Source organism: Cibotium barometz, chromosome 65 (genome assembly GCF_041138505.1).
Source record: "Cibotium barometz isolate CiBa-2024 chromosome 65, ASM4113850v1, whole genome shotgun sequence".
NCBI lineage: Eukaryota > Viridiplantae > Streptophyta > Polypodiopsida > Cyatheales > Cibotiaceae > Cibotium > Cibotium barometz.
Window position 1 is genome coordinate 2370937 of NC_141110.1, and position 17753 is coordinate 2388689.

Here is a 17753-nt window from a genome sequence, read left to right on the forward strand (position 1 = left end):
GGATGTGATTGGATGTGAATGCGGATGTATATGTGAAAGAAAGGGTATGCATGTGTATGAGAATGAATAAATGTGGATATGGATGTAGATCTGTATGTTAATGTATGGATGTGGATGTGGGTGTGGATGTATGGATGTGGATGTGGATATGGATATGTATGGATGTGGATATGGATATGGATGTATGGATGTGAATGTTGGTGTGCATGTATGGATGTGGATATGGATGTAGATGTATGGATGTGGATATGGATATGGATATAGATGTATAGATGTGGATGTGTGGAGGTGGATATGGATATGGATGTATGGATGTGGATGTAAGGATGTGCATATGGATGTAGATGTATAGATGTGGATATGGATATGGATGTATGGATGTAGATGTGTATGTGAATGTATGGATGTGGATGTATGGATGTAGATGTGTATGTGAATGTGTGGATGTGGATGTATGGATGTGGATATGGATGTAGATGTATGGATGTAGATTTATGGATGTGGATATGGATATAGATGTATGGATGTGGATGTATGGATGTGGATATGGATACGGATGTATGGATGTGGATTTGGATGTGGATGTATGGATGTAGATGTGTAGGTGAATGATTTGTAATTCTGTGAGATGGAATTCCATGAAATTGTAGGTTTTGACCTTGAGGGTTTTTTTATATAAAAATTTTATGAGTCATCTAGGTCATGATTTGCAATGTGCGCTCATTTCTCGCTTCCAGAGGGGTGACAAGAGCATTGTTATTTTGTTCTTGATATGCTCCTTAGTCTCCGTATTGATTCTTGAATTTATTGTTGAAATGATGTCCACGCAGTAGGGAAGACTACTGATTGTTTGCTTGAACAGACAAGCTCTTGTGTTGGTGTGGTTGAGTGATTTGCTTACTGTTTTTTGGGCCTCCATTCTTCTCGAACCATAGGTGAAGTTGTTTGCTGTTGAATTCGGTGGTGGTGAGGTTTTCTTCACATTGTTCAATTTTGGGAAACATATGATGGAATTACCATCATAGTATCCTTGTTGTTGAAGTACATGCACAGGCACCCATCTTTGATGAACACTATAATTTGGTGGCCGATGTGCTTGGTGTTGAGGCTTTCTTCTTTGTGCAAGCTTAGGGGACTTTGTGATGCGCTGGGGAGATGAACTCGCCTAGGCTTTTGTGGAGTACTTTTCTTTTTCCTTGGCTTTCGAGTGTTGCATTTAGGAAGAGGTTTTGACTCTCGAGGCACCCAAATTTGATTGGCACCTTCATAGTAAGTAGTATTGAGCTACAAGTAGCTGTCTCTCCACCCACATTTTGATACTATTAAGATACCTTGATTGTGGTTGTCGTGGGGTGGAGTTGTCTTTTGGGTTGATGTGGAAGATGTTGGGCCCTCCTTGACTTTGGTTAGCACTGAGATTGCGGGTTTGAGACTCATTGGCATTGTTGATGATGAGGTTAGAGTCTCTTGTGGAGTGGCTGCCAATGACGAGGCCTTTGAGCATGTGGTTGTCTCCTTTGGTGAGGTTTGTCGATAAAGATGCATAGGCTCCGAGGTCTTTCCTTTGAGTTCCCTGTTAGAGATAGATGGTTTGGTTGTGGGAATTTCTTCAGGAATAGATGTTGATTGTGAGGTTTTGGCATCGAACTTTGTAGGTGAGGATGGGGTTGAAGGAGTAGATGCTTTATCGAAGTCGGTCGTTGATGCAGATGGTAGGTCATTGTGTAGAGGGGATTTTGTGGAAGAGGCTTGTATCTTTGTGTGCAGCATCATAGATATCCATTAAAGTTGGATCCTCTTCTTGGCAATATGGTATTGCCAACTTTTTGTCGTTGACCATCATGATGACTTTATTTCTAGAAGCAAAGCACAGTGGTGCTTGGGCAACAACAGTCCATTTATGCCCCAAGATAAAATTTGCTTCCAACACATACTCAACCACAAAAAACTTGCAAGTGAGGGGGTTAGTTTCAATATACATGGCATGTTCAAGTCTTGTATAAAGGTGATCCTTTCAGGATGTGCGTGAGTGTTGGTTGACCTAACAAATTCTATAGCTCGAGGGTCGTGAGATTGTGTTCTCGTGTTGGATAAAGTTGTGCTTGAGCTGTGGTGATTTTATTTAAAATTTCCAATCCAACAAGAATCCTAGGGATCTTTTCAGTAAGATATGTTGGAAGTTCTAGCTCTTCTATGGTCTCGTTCTCCCCCGTAAAAGCAATTGTACAATGTCTGTAGAAGTGTTCAAGGTGACTGTTTGCATGGATTCATCTATTGAATAAAATAATTCACCTATCCAAGTTCCACCAAGGACGACATCATAGTCAAGGGAATCTAGGGTAGCAAGGAATGTAAATTCCATATCTCCGCCGCCGTCGATTGTTTGAGTAGTGTAGCTAAAGTAACTTGGAACTTCAATGTTTTGCCCATTGGCTCCTCTTGCAAGACTATTGTCTGTAGGGATGAGTTTAGGTTATCCCAATGACACCCGAGTGTCTATTGTCATAATGTTATAACTAGCTTGAGGGCTAATCAATGCATGTTTGCGCTTAACATCATTGCCTGTAGGAAAATCCAACCATACCATGATAGCATCTTCCAAAGGAACCATGGGTGGTTTGGTTATTATTTCAGCTTCAGACCCTGTTTTTGTTTCATATTCCCATTCACTTCCATCCTTTGTTTGGGTCTCAGCGTTTTCAAGAGTACCCAATGCGTACACTGGCACACTTAGCCCTTTGGACAATTCTTAATGAGGGCTGTTTGGAAACTTGTTACGAATCCTCACAGTCCTATTTTATGGAGTTTATTATGTCCTTGTATAACTTAGGTTAATCCATTAAAGGTGGTGCAAGTGTTGATGTGATGCTAGCTTTATCATGAGAGAATAGCATTCCTCTCAAAGCCTCATTCCCCCGAATGAGGCTTTGAGAGACTATTTTAATCTTGTAAGGGAATTATCAAATTCCTCACGTGCTTTCTCAAGCCTATAGTTTATACAGTCTGTTTCAAATGACTCTTCTGTAGAGAGTATGTCTTCCTCTAGTCTCTTAAAAGGGAAGCGGTACTCCTCTAGGCTTTGTATCTTGGTTTCTCTTTTAGGATTGGCATTATGAGGCTCAATCACAACCGGTGACCTTGTAAGACATTCAACCAAGCTAAGCATGCTCTCCTAAGCTTGCTTTTTGCGTTCCGCATATGTCATGTGATCAGTATTATCCATTTGGGGTAGTTGGGTGGGTTCTAGTTTCTTGATTGGTCTATGTGGTGCTCCTAGTGAAGAGTAAGAACTTGTTTCATCCTCATTTAGTGATGTACTAGAACTTGTTTCATTTTCTGACTTTCTTTGGTTTGTTAGTTTTTCATTATATTTACCCATACGACGAGATCGAATTTTCTTTTGGGTTTTTATATCCTGTGTCATACATATGGGTGCTGAGGTTTGTGTGGTGGTCTTTGATGTGGATGCTTCTGCATCTTGTATAGCTTTTGGCTCTTTTGTGTTTATGTCCCCTTTTGGGTTTATGTCCTGTATAGACTCCTTTCATTAGGAAAAATTTGGACTCACAAACTGACCCTCTAAGGGCTTTCTCTCTTTTCTATGAATCAAGGAAAAAAGTGCAAAAATAATGTTATAATATTGCTCCTCTCTCTTCTATTTTTAAATCTTATACAACTCAAAATATTAGTTTTATAATAGATTCACTTATTATTTTATTGACTGTCCAAGAACTGTACCAGACCTGCTCAGAACTCGAATATCTCAAAAACTATTTTTTTATTTGAGCTGGTTTCAAATATCTCAAAAGATATGACATTCTTAAATGCTCAGTTCATTTATACTGAAGAAACAATCATTTCGTCATTCTAGAAGGATTTTATCTTAAAAGTGGAATATCTCGATTTGTACTTTGTATTTCATAATTTCTTTTTACAAGTACGTAGATCCGTGATTTATCTACATTTTGGTGCGGTTTTATGTTTTTTTATAGAGATTTGAAGAGAATAGACATTTTTTAAGATTTTAAGAATGTGTTTAGATTTATTATTTTAGAGAGTAGTGTATTACGAATTTTCTCTTCTTCTTCTCTTTAGGTCATTTCTTCTTTCCATAGCTCATTTCTTCTTCTACTTTCAAATTTGCCAAACAGTTTGTATTTCCCTCCATCTGCAAATAGTTTGTATTTCCCTCCTATTCTATTGCACTTGTTCTACAAAGCTAGAGAGAATGAAGAGTGATTTATTTTTTGGTGCCATTTTCTTGGAGCCAACAAACCATTTCCCTCTTCATTAATCTTGCTATCACAGAGAGACACAGAGAAGAGACAACACAGAGCCAACATAGAGAAGCACCAGAGAGACAACACAGAGCCAACATAGAGAAGCAACAGAGAACAAAGAGACAACACAGAGAAGCAACAGAGAACAAAAATGGAGGTTAGCAATGTTTTGATGTTGGTTATGTTCAATTGAGTTCTATAAGTTATGTTTTCCTATTGGTTATGTGCATTACTATTCGTAAATAATAAAGTCAATAGTAAAATATGTTTTAGTATTGGTTAATAATAATAATATGTGTTAAAGTTGGTGTAAAGTTACACATATGTGTTAATAATCCTGAAATTTTGTGTGAGTTTACTTGTATACATTGATTGTACTCAATGGAGATAGTGATGTATCTAAGTGTTTCTAGTTTTTTGATGTTTTAGGAAGCAAGAAGCTCTAAGAAGAGAAGTATACACTTCTAGATAGATGAAGAGTATGCCCCATTGTACAAGAGAATTGAGGTTTCAATGATGAATCCATCGGTGATGCAATTACACAGAATAGCAGGAAAAAAACATATAGATCTTTGGGTTGATGGGTCTATATATCCACATGATCTTATTACACAACAATCTCCCCAATTCTCAGGACTAACATCATTTGTGAAGTATGTTTGTGAGGGTAATGCAGGGTTACATGGTTATACTTGGAGACTTGCAACCCAAGCCCATGTTTTTGCACAATAGATCATGAAACTTAATAGATCATTATTGGCAAAACAAGAAGAGAACAATGTTTTGCAAGATGCTATGCATGACATGGTAATGCAAAATGCCAGTTTGATTAACCAGGTTAATGATTTATAGGCTAGCAATAAGAAGATGAAGATAATGCTAGAGAAGACTGCCACTTATGGGCCCATAATGACATAGGAGGTACGTGAATGCCAAAGGTCATATAAACCTATGCATATGTTGGCAAAGACAGGTGGATAATACAGGAGGCAAAGGATCTATGCACAACGTGATAACATGCATAAGATGTTTAGCAATCTAGAAAATGAAGTGAATCAAGGAATTGACAAGATACTCACTAAAGATATGGTGAAGTCCATGCTTCAATGCCCAAAGTTTAAGTTAATTGGTGATGAAGTTATCATACAATACTTACAAGAGGTAAGTGATTCCTTCACATCAAATGTTATGCAAGGAATATGTGATAAGGTAGGAATAAGTTCTCAGTCTTATGGCATGATATACAAACATTTAGATATAAGGTTTAAAAAAGTGTTGCAAAAGAAAAGGGTCTTGCCTCTTCCTAAACCATTTCATGTGGTGTAAACACGACAATCATTAAACAGTAAGGTGGAACAAGAAATTGGTGAGCCAGTGCACTTATTTCACAGACATGTATGCAAGTATGGGTTAAAGGAAGTGCCGTTTGTCTTACACACAAATAACAATTTTGTATTAGATGTATGCAAGTTACAATATCTAATGGTAAAATTCTACAGTATATCTGTTGGCAGAATGTGGAAGCAAGCTAAAATTTGTTTTGAAGCTTGATGAAAGTGAGGTTATCAAAGGTCAGAAGTTAGAACGTGTTAGTCTAACTCTCATGAATAGAGCACTGGATCCTAACATCTTGCCTGGTCATCTTGATTAATTTAGTGTACAATCTGAGAATGAAATTTGGTGGCTTGCTGCATTTGAAGTACCAAAGGAAGATCATGAGATTTTGAAGATTTTCTTGAACTTGACCAAGATACCTAGTGCAACATCAAAATCATGGTGAAAGTTTGCACGTGGAAGGTTATGGTGAGTATCAAGTGAAATGGCACCTTGCTAGAGATCTCAAAACTTTGAAGTACATGTTTGGTGTGTCAAAAGCAACAAATGCAGAGTTTCCTTGCATACATTGTATGCGGTCTAGAAAAAAAGGTAAGAATGGAAAGAAACAATGGGAAGAAACATGCAGAGAAGGGTGTCCTACACGTGATCAATTTGTTTGCTGTGGGGGCCAAATGGTACAGTAGATCCTAAGTGGGATCATATTCTTGACATCCCCTTGACAAGAGTACACTTTTGCACTTTGCATGAACTAGTGAGGATCATAGAAAAATTGGTTTATGAATATGTGTATTTTGCTTATAAAATGCAATCAGCTTCTAATGCCCAAGAAACATGTAAAAGGGTGGAAGAAGTATTATCTGGGATGGGTTTACATCAAGGCCAAGTAGAAATAAAGAAGGATGAAAAAAGTTCGCCAGGCAAGCGGCAATGTACCATGCAAGCCTTGCTTTGGCGGCTCAAAAGCAAGGAAATTCCTCTCTGCACCACGAAATGAAAATGGAGAACTACTAGTACAACAACCATAGAAATATGAAGCATGGAAGCAATGGAGGAAAGACTAGAGTAGCAAAAGCAAATGTGTGGATTGCTCTTGACAAATTGGCAGTGCTTTTGCAAAAGATGACATTTGGACCAAATGATTCCAAGGAGTTTAAGGAGGTGATTAGTATATTCTATGTAGCATCAGTTGTTGAAGTCTAGACTTCAAGTAGTATAACACATTACATGGTAAGTGTGACATTACAATAAGTGTGACATTACAATTAATTTATATGGTTTTAGAGACTAACTATGATTACATTGTTTATTGATGAAATGTAGCATATATTGCATGCTCATGGTCCTTATTTTGCAAATGAAGGAAGTTTAGCGATATGGTCTACACAGGGCATGGAGCGATCTCATTGCAAGCACGATGTGCTTTCCAAAAGACAACTGCTCATGGAGGTGGAATCTATGATATCAATCCAATGAAACAATTACTTCTATGGTGGTATAGAAAGATAGTAATAAGGTTAGAGGAGAAGAAACCTATGTGCAATGGATCACATGCAATACACAGAGTCATATGTGAGGTTATAAAGGCACGATTCGAGAATTCATCGGGTAGAGAGAAACATGCTGAATGGTTGAGAAATCAAGAGAGGGAAGCAAGTGGAAAACCCGAGAGTCAAGTGTTTCAAATGAGCAAATGCAAGTTGAAACTCTGTAATTTTTTGTTGATGCAAGTATTACTCTACTAAACCAAAATGGCTTTCACATAGAGCTTGTAAACTAATGTGATATATCACCCATAATCTTAGCTTTGGAAGCTCTTCAAGAGGCTGCTGAAGCTTTTTTGGTGGACATATATGGTGACAATGTACGTAGCAGTCCATGCCAAGAGAGTCACCATCACTGACAAAGATATGTGGCTAGTTCTACGCATGCAAAAGTGGGGAAGATTATGGTGATGATGAGCCGCAATTTAGGGTTTAGGATAATCTCACTATTGTCGACCCAACGATGCCATCAAGATAGGCGGCTTGCATTCAAATCATCCATAATCTCCCTAACGAGGCGATGAAAAGGCCTCCTCGAGATCAGAAGGTCTGCCATCTTCTAATACTTTTTGATTTCCCGAAGAGCGATGGTGCCGGGTCTCCACTGACATTTGCGATGTGTGGGTGGTGGTGGGGGCCTGACCTTCACGGAATTAACCCTCTTGGTAGTCTGCTTCGTGCAAGCCATGTTCTTGAACTCTAGAAGACTATAAAATGTAAGTACAAAAACCCTAAACTCTATGCCTCTTAGAACTAGTCTCAACAGAGTGAGTAGGAGGTTTAGCAAAGGAATTACAACAAAATTTCCTTCGAGCTCGAGCTAGATAGCATGAAGATCAATCTTCCTAGTGGCAAGGCCTAGGACAACTAGTGAATGAATCTTCCCTCCACACTGAGCTTTGAACAAGTATAGGAGCTTGCAACGCTTCACAAGCACCACCTTCTCTAAGCTTGATTTTGCAGGCATGGACTTGAATGCAGCACCCTTTGTTAAAGCCTTGATCTTTATGAGAGAGACTTGTCCATCAAGGGAGCATACTTTTGTGAGAAAGACAATAATGTCAAAGCTGCATCCTGGACTCTTCCTCTGCCGCCCCTTGTTCCACCACCTCTAGATGCAAACTCATCGACATAGACAATTTCCTGAAGAAAATATTTGCATGCAAAATAAAAATATTAAAAATTATTCCAAAATAAAATTGCATGAAAAAAAATATTTTCAAATGAGATGAAATTGTCTGTGCGGGGCCTCAGGGGCCTGGGGACCCCACACATGTAATCTGGGGGATGCATTAGGGCCCTCCAGGCATGCCAGCCAAAGGTTGGTGAGGATGGCCCTAAATCTGCCAGCCTTTGGCTGGCATGCTTGGAGGGCCCTGATGCATCCCAGATTACATGTGTGGGGTCCCCAGGCCCCTGAGGCCCTGCACAAAAATTTTCAGGAAGATTAAAAAAAAACTTACGTACCTTCTCAGCCTCATCATTCTGTTTCCCGTTCGATGCATCTAGGTTTGCCCCAGGGATTGCTCTATCACCATGTATAGGGTCCAAGAGGTCAATGCATGGTCGAGGTCCAAAGAGCTCCTCCTATAGCCTCTCGAATTCTACATCTGAGATATCATACTGAGGAGTAGCTTCTGCAACACTTCTTTGGATGTGGATGATTGTAGAGACATCATCCATGCTCGTGCCATCATATCGACCAATCTCAGTTACTTGCAGAGGGACATCCACAGTGTCAAAGTCAATGAGGTCTTCATCAACATCCCAGACAAGGTGGTAGTAGAGCTCTTTCTCCCTCAAATCCAAGACCTCAAGGACATCCTGCATGAGCAAGTACTCAACACCATCTATAGTGATGGCACTCAATGATGCAAGTTTTGCATTCTCAGTAGGATGGGCTCTGCCTCTTGGTGGATAGTTGACAAGTCCAAAGACAAGCTACGTGCCTCCTCTTCTTGCTTGTCTTGGACTGTCTCCTCTGGCTCCTTCTCTTCATAGGTGAGAAGAGGCACCACTAGCTCCTCATCATTCTCCTCTTCAAAATCAGAGCATAATATATAAATAGCAAAGGCAATATCCCACTCGATGAGATCAATTGGATTTACCTCCTCAAAAGTGAGGGGCACAGAGGTAGATCGGAAGGGGGGGAACATGTGCAAGTGCTCTTTGCACAACCTTTCTATGGTTGTCACCACTCTTCATGGAGAAGAGGAACTCTAGGGGTATCCCCACCGAGAAGAGGAACTCTAGGGGTATCCCCACCGAGCAGTGGAGTTAGGGATAAAAAATGTGATATCATCACATCCCGCGCAAAAAAATGCAAGCACTGAGCTATCGAGCTCTAGAGTCCTAAATATATTCTCTAGCTCAACACTCTAACAAAACCTAGGGTAAATTTGGTCCCACATCTGACCGTAATGGGTTTCACTCATCCACTGTGCGAATGCATCATGATGAGAAGCCATGGTGAAGGCATAAAGGGAGCAACAAGCAAGGTGGATAGAAAGTGAGAGATAGAGAATGCAATAGAAGTGAATGAAAATAACCCCTATTTATACTTATAAATATAAGTTTATATATTATTTCATTAAAACTTTAATAAAGTAATATATATTTTATTAAAATTTTAATGGAGTACTGTCATTCTTCCCTTAGTAATGGTTTGCGGGAAGAATGGTAGTGGTGCCACTCTTCCACATTACATTTCTGGGAAGGTAGAATGGCAGTGGTGCCATTCTCTCCTCAAACCATTCTTACCAAGAAGGAATGACACCACTGTCATTCTCCCCTCATACCATTATTACCAAGGGGGGACAATGGCATCCTTACTAAGAGAGAATGGCAGTGGTGCCACTCTTCCACATTACATTACTTTGTATTAAGAGACTAAGGTTATGTAAAAGAGGAGGAGAAGGGTGTGTGTGTGAAGGGACTTAAGGTCCACTAGCTCACCTATTTAAAGGTGAAGCTAGGAAGCATTTTGTATTGAGCAAGAAGCCTAGTTGTATTTTGAGCAACTTAATAAGCAAGATATTTTCTTGTATTTTGTGAGTCTCTCACCTCCACATAATGATCTAGCATGAGCACCACAAAATTCTAACATGGTATCAGAGCTTGGCAAGATTAGGTCACTTTTGTGGTGTAGAATAGGTCAATTTTATCCCTTTTTTCTTTTGTGGAGCTGAACTTCCTACAAGTGGAGGAGCTCTAGCAGCTCGTGGAGGCAACAACTCGTGGAGCTTTCAACTAGGAAAGGGAAAAAGACCTCTAGGCACTTGAGCTTGTACAGCCAATTGAGGGATCCTTCTTCTCCTGGCCGCGGCATTACCGCCTAAGCAAACCGACGCACGTTTCCCTGCGTAGCTAATGTCGTACACAAATTCACCATGTGTAGGCGTTGGCAGCCCTAGGGAGCTTAGGGTTTTGAAGCCCAAGTTCTCAAGATGCTATAGCTCAATTTTTAGCCCTAATGGCTGCTCCAATCGTTCGCTATAGTGAAAAAACCAGGCTGCTCCTCCCCTTGAAAGCCATTGAAGCTTCCATTAAAGCTTCAAAATCAAGCTTCTTTTGCTCTAATCCTCTCCTCTTGACTCTAATCACTTAAGTGCTCTTGTGAGGGTTTGTTGCTGATCCTAATTTGAGTTTGAAGTGGTGGGCATACACCATGAGGTATTCATGAGCCTCATTCTTCATCAAGCTTGTAAGATTCCTCCCCAGCCTCTCAGGACGTCCAGTATCTTCCCCTGTAGTTAAATCCCTCTTCAGAAATATCAAAGATCTTGTTTCTACCTGTTTTGGCCTAGAGAGAGAAAATATTCTAGAGAGAGACTACTTAGATTTTGAATATTTTTGGATAGAAAAATTTCTCATCCTGTTAATATAAGTTCCCCTGAAACAGAAGTTCAAAAAGATTTCCAGAAGGTGCATTAGAAATCAAGTATAATCTGCTCAAGAGGCATTATCCTGAGGGTCAAGATTTTTTCGAAATTTTAAATTAAGGTTCCTATGGGCCAATAAGATCAATCCATGTGTGGGGAGGAGATAAATCCAATTTGTAAAAGAAATTACCCAAAAATGAGTAAATGCTCACATAAGATGAAGAGTTGCCTATGTACAAGGGTTATTAGTAAAAAAACAATGAGTACTACTAAAAAATGAGATATTTTGGGTATAATCATTCCATTTTGACACATATGTAAGGAAGGGGAGTCCCTTTAAGGAGGTGCATACTTCACATGCTTAAATGAGTTTTAAACTCAAAAATAATGTGATATTTTTATCTCTCCTCTCTCTTGGATCAAACTGAATCAAAACCGAATAAAAAAGAAACCAAACTAGGTCCAAATCTAGTCCAAATTCAACCAAACTGAAATCTAGAAAATTCTAGAAATCAGTTGGTCTTGGTTAGAGCCTCTCTCTCCTATAAATAGAACCTGAGTCTTTGTAAAAAAATAGGAGAATTATACTATGCTAAAATTATGTTGAAATAATGTTAATTTTTACTATTCTCTAAAAATCTCTCCAAATTGAAGAAATTGGAGCTTCCCTCTTTCTTCAATCTCCATTGGTGACTCCATCAGCACACCAAACCAATTGATTGGTTGGGGGCCTCTACCGTGAACAAAGAATCAAGCAATTTGTAAGGTAAATGGTGAATTTTGATCTTTTCTATAAATTCTCAATGTTTCTGTCTTCTCAACCCCTTTCAAGCTTGAGAAGCTTAATTGGAATGGTTTTTGAATACTATTGAAGTTAATTGATGAATGGTAGTAAAGAATACTATTGAAGTTAATTGATGAATGGTAGTAAAGAATTACATAAATTTTCATTTATGCTTAATTTTAATGGTTTTTATGTAATTTCTCTCTCACTCAAAGAATGGTCATTCTCATGACCTATTCTCAATCCAAATGAAGCTTTTCATAAAGCTTTTCCTTAATCCAAGATTAACCTATGCTTGAGGCCAAATTAATGGCTTTTTTCTATACTTTTAGTTTATGTATTTCATGAATATTGATGATTCAATCCATTATGGGTTAATGATCCAAATAAGGATCATTCTAATCATTCCCTTAATGATAAGCTTTATTCTTTAAAATAATTGAGATTTATCAGTCATAGCAGCGGAGCTATGGTAAAATTTTTATAAAAATTACACATAAAATAATTTCATTCAAAGCATGAAAAGAGGACTTCCTACCATATTCTGGGAGTTATCATCCTAGATTAATTGAAAGAATTTCATTGTAATCATGGAGAAATTGATTTTTATGTTATGCATAATTGATAAATTAAGAAAAAGAGGATTTCTAGTAATTAAATTTTATGTTAAAAAGAGTAATCCCCATTGTATGAGTATTCTTAAATGGTTATTTTCATTCTAGACATAGAAAAATGTATACTAGAAATATTTATTTATAAAAGTGTGATTTTCATCATAATTGATTTTTATGCATAAGTAAATGCATAAAAGAATTTTTTTTATATATTAAAACTGTGATTTTCATCATAAAGGATTTTATGCATAAATTAGATGCATAAAAGAAATTCTTTTATATCAAAAGAATGATTTTCATCATAAATGATTTGTATGCATAAACATATGCATAAAAGATTTTTTTTATATTAAAAGTGAGATTTTTATCATAATTGGATTTTATGCACAAATTAGATGCGTAAGAGAAATTCTTTTATTCTAAAAGTGTAATTCCTACTAAATTGGATTTATGCATGGAAAGATGCATAAAGAATTTTATTTTTAATTCAAAAGAGTTATTCTTTTCAATTTTGATTTTATGCATAGAAAGATGCATAGAGAATTTTACTTTTAATTCAAAAGAGTTATTCTTATCAATTTTGATTTTATGCATAAAAGATTTATTCTAAAAGTGTTAATTTCATTAAGATGGAAATTTGTACATAGAAAGATGTATAAAAGACTTATTTTTATTTCGAAAGTATTATTCTCATTAAATTAGAATTTATGCATAGTAAAATGCATAAAAGGATTATTATAAAAGTGTTATTCCTACTAAAGTTATCTTTATGCCTAATAAGATGTGTATGAGATGTGATAGGATGTGATAAGATGTGTATGAGATGTGCTAGGATGTGATAAGATGTGTATGAGAAGTGATAGGATGTGATAAGATGTGTATGAGATGTGATAGGATGTGATAAGATGCATATGAAAAGTGATAAGATGTGATAAGATGCGTATGAGATGTGCTAGGATGTGATAAGATGTGTATGAGAAGTGATAGGATGTGATAAGATGCGTATGAGATGTGATAGGATGTGATAAGAGGTGTATGAGATGTGATAGAATGTGATAAGATGCGTATGAGAAGTGATAGGATGTGATAAGATGCATATGGGATGAGTTAGGATGTGATAAGATGAGTTAAGATGTGATAAGATGTGTATGGGATGAGGTAAGAAGTGTATCTGATGGGATAAGATGTATATAGGTTGTGATAGGGCGAGAATGGATGTGATGTAAAAGAATAGATGTGAAGGCGTATGTGGTTATATGAATGGGAATGTAGAAATGGATGTATGGATGTGGATGTATGAATGTGAACGCGGATGTGAATGTATGATATAGATGTATGGATATGGATATGGATGTGGATGTATGGATGTAGACGTGGATGTGGATGTATGAATGTGGATGTAGATGTGAAAATGGATGTATGAATGTAGATGTGGATGTGGATGTATGAATGCGAATGCGGATGTGAATGTATGATATAGATGTATGGATGTGGATATGGATGTAGATGTGAATGTGGATGTATGAATGTGGATGTGAATATGGATGTATGAATGTGGATGTGAAAATGGATGTATGGATGTAGATGTGAATGTGGATGTATGAATATGGATGTGTATATATGGAAGTGGATGTATGAATGTAGATATGGAATGTGGATAAGGATATGGATGTAAGAATGTGGATGTATGAGATTGTAAATATGGATGTGTGAATGTGGATATGGATGTGGATATGGATGTATGGATGTGGATATGGATGTAAGAATGTGGATGCATGTGAATGTGGATGTGGATGTGTAAATGTGGATATGGATGTATGGATGTGGATGTATGAATGTGAACGCAGATGTGAATGTATGATATAGATGTATGGATGTGGATATGGATGTGGATGTATGGATGTAGACGTGAATGTGGGATGTATGGATGTAGATGTGAAAATGGATATAGGGATGTAGATGTGAATGTGGATGTAGATGTGGATGTGGATGTATGGATGTGGATGTGGATGTATGAATATGGATGCGAAAATGGATGTATGGATGTGGATGTGGATGTGGATGTGGATGTGGATGTGGATGTATGGATGTGGATGTGGATGTGGATGTATGAATGTGAATGGGGATGTGGATGTATGAATGTGAATGGGGATGTGGATGTATGAATGTGGATGTGGATATGGATGTATGAATGTGGATGTGGATGTGGATGTGGATGTGGATTTATGAATGTAGATGTGGATGTATGGATGTGGATATGGATGTGTATGTATGAATGTAGATGTGAATGTGGATGTAAGAATGTGGCTGTAGATGTGAAAATGGATGTATGGATGTAGATGTGGATGTGGATGTGGATGTATGTATATGGATGTGGAAATGGATGTATCGATGTGGATGTATGAATGTGGATGTGAAAATGGATGTATGGATGTAGATGTGAATGTGGATGTATGAATGTGGATGTGGATGTGGATGTGGATGTATAAATGTGGATGTGAAACTGGATGTATGGATGTAGATGTGAATGTGGATGTACGAATGTGGATGTGTATGTGGAATAATGAATGCAAAAATATATGTGAATGGATATGAAGTCGATATGAGCGAATGGATGAGATGAGATGTCATGTGAATCAAAATGTGAATAAATAATATAATATGTGAACGAATGAGATGTAATGAGAAATGGATGTGATGAGACGTAATGTAAATTAAGAAAGATAGGAATGGATGTTATGTGAAGTGAATGAATCTGATGTGATGGGATAGAAAATGATATATCTGTTCAAGAATGGATACACATATGATTTGGAATTGGGTTAAGTAATATGGATTGATGTGGAACAATCTGGAAAGACGTGAGTTCATTATAGAAACTGTATTTGTAACCTCATTGTAAATGACTGTTTTATGTCAAGAATGCTGGGGAAGCATTTTGACTGTCTTGTGATTAAGGTCGTGGGGGAGACCTAGCTGATAAAGTTGCAACTGCTGTGTGACGGAGAGTCAATAGAGGACGTCTCGCGTAGCAAGGTCGGCCGAGGTCTTGACCAGCCTCGGTTCGCCTTAAATGGTGAGCTTTCGGTACGGTGGATGAGGGACCAAGGAAGCGGCCTATGAGTGAAGCGCTAGGTGACCTGCGAAGGATCCTAGAGGGTGCTGAACATACGGTGCTCGGGCTCTGGGTCGCCGAAGATACCCACACGTGCATCGTGGAAGATATTGGAATAAGGAGTAAGAGTTGTTTTCTGAAACCGGACATGGATCTGGTTGATTGACCTTGCTGGTCCTCAATAGATGAGTCCATGGCTCTTTTATATGGATCTGTTGGTTGATCTTGCTGATCTTCCATGGAGATTCCATTTTGTTATGAGAATATATTGTCGGTTGATCTGTTGGTTGATCTTGCTCATACGTGTTACCATATTATAGTAGTGATGTGTGTGAACACACTTAGGACCGCCGGGGCACTTTTTCCCTCACTAGGAGGTTTTTTCCCCCGTGCATTGTATATACGCCCATTATCTTCTAGGGCTTGTCATCTTTCATTTTTGGCACTCATAATACACTACTGTGTTGTGCTCAAGCTTCCTCATCTTCTTGAAGTTGTGTGTGCATTCCTGCAACCCTAATTCCAACAATTGGTATCAGAGCAGGCTTCCTCCTCCCGGGCAGCATCACCGGCACCTGCCGCTTCATCTCCTCCGATTGCAACGAGGTTTCACGAGCGTCTGCAGGTTAGTATATGCTGTGGGAGAGCCCGTAGGGCTTGGTCGTTTCAGAATTTTGATCTGAAGTCATTTCGCCCTCCGTTTTTGCATTCCAAGTACTGCGCAGGCAAAATCGTCCTACTGTGCAGATTTTCTGTCAAGATTAAAATCTGCAGGACAGGTGCCCATTCGTCTGTTTTGGGCTGTGCTATATAGCACAGGTCGATTTTATACAGGTTTACCTCTTGCAGACAGCATTTACATCTAGTAGTACAGTCATTGGCCATGGCTGACAACAATGATGTATTCCGCATGTTGGCTGCTGAGGATAAGTTGGATGGCACCAACTATCCATTGTGGGCATATATGATGCGACATGTATTGGTAGCAAAGGGGTTATGGAATATTGTGCAGGGTATTGATGCACGTCCTATTGTGGCTGGGAATGCTGCAAACACATCAGAAACAGGTACTGTTGATGATGGTGCAGGCACAAGTGCTGTAGCAGCTGTTCGGGAACCACCACTTTCAGCAGAGCAGATTCGTTGGGATGGTAGAGATGCGCAGGCTCATGCCTTGATTGCGCTGTCTGTCAAACGTACCATTATCCCACATATTCGCTCCTGCAGGACTTCTAAGGATGCTTGGGATGTACTTGCCACATTGTATCAGGCAAGAAATGAGGCTCGTGTTGCTTATCTCCGAAAACAGTTGGAGAATGAGCATATGAACGAAGGTGATTCTATGGATAGCTTTTTGACAAAGATCAAGGATTTCAAAGAGCAGCTCATTTCTGCAGATGAAATCCTGTCAGACAGTTCACTTGTGCAGACTGTTTTGAATGGTCTACCAGATTCTTATCAGGGTTTTGCTTCCACTCTTCGCTTGATGATGAAAGGCAATCCCAATGCCTTATCATTTGAGGAGTTAGTTTCTGTTTTGCTGCAAGAAGACCAGTCAAGGCAAAACAGGAATAATATGCGTGTCGCAGATCAAGCTTTCGGTGCTAGTCAGAGAAGCGGGAAAGGTAAAGCTGGCTTTTCTTCTAGTAAGCAGAAATCTGCAAATGCTGCGCAACCAAAGAAGGAAGACAAAGATGAGAAGAAGGGTGACAAACAGAAGACATTTTGCAAGTACTGTAAGGGAAATGATCATGTCATCAAAGCGTGTCCTAAGCTGGCTGCGAAAGAGGCTAAGAAGAAAGAGGCTGGTATGGCTGTTGCAGATGCCTCTCCTTCTAACAATGAATCTGCTAATGTTGTGCTAGATACAGAATGGGCATTCAATGCGCAGTGCAGTTATGACCCATCTTTGCATGACACATGTATGTCTGCAGTAGATTCAGATGTATGGTACTTTGACAGTGGTGCCACTAAGCATATCACCTCGCAGCGCAGTTTATTCACTTTCCTTGAGTCTGCTCCCACAGGGAATACTGTCACTTGTGCCAATAACTCCTCTTATCCCGTTAAAGGAGTTGGACAGATTGTGCTGAATGTTGCAAATGGCAACACCTTTACACTTTTTGATGCATTGTATGTGCCAGGGATCAAAAAGAATCTGCTGTCAGTCTCCGCATTTGCCAAAACAGGTTTGGTTGTA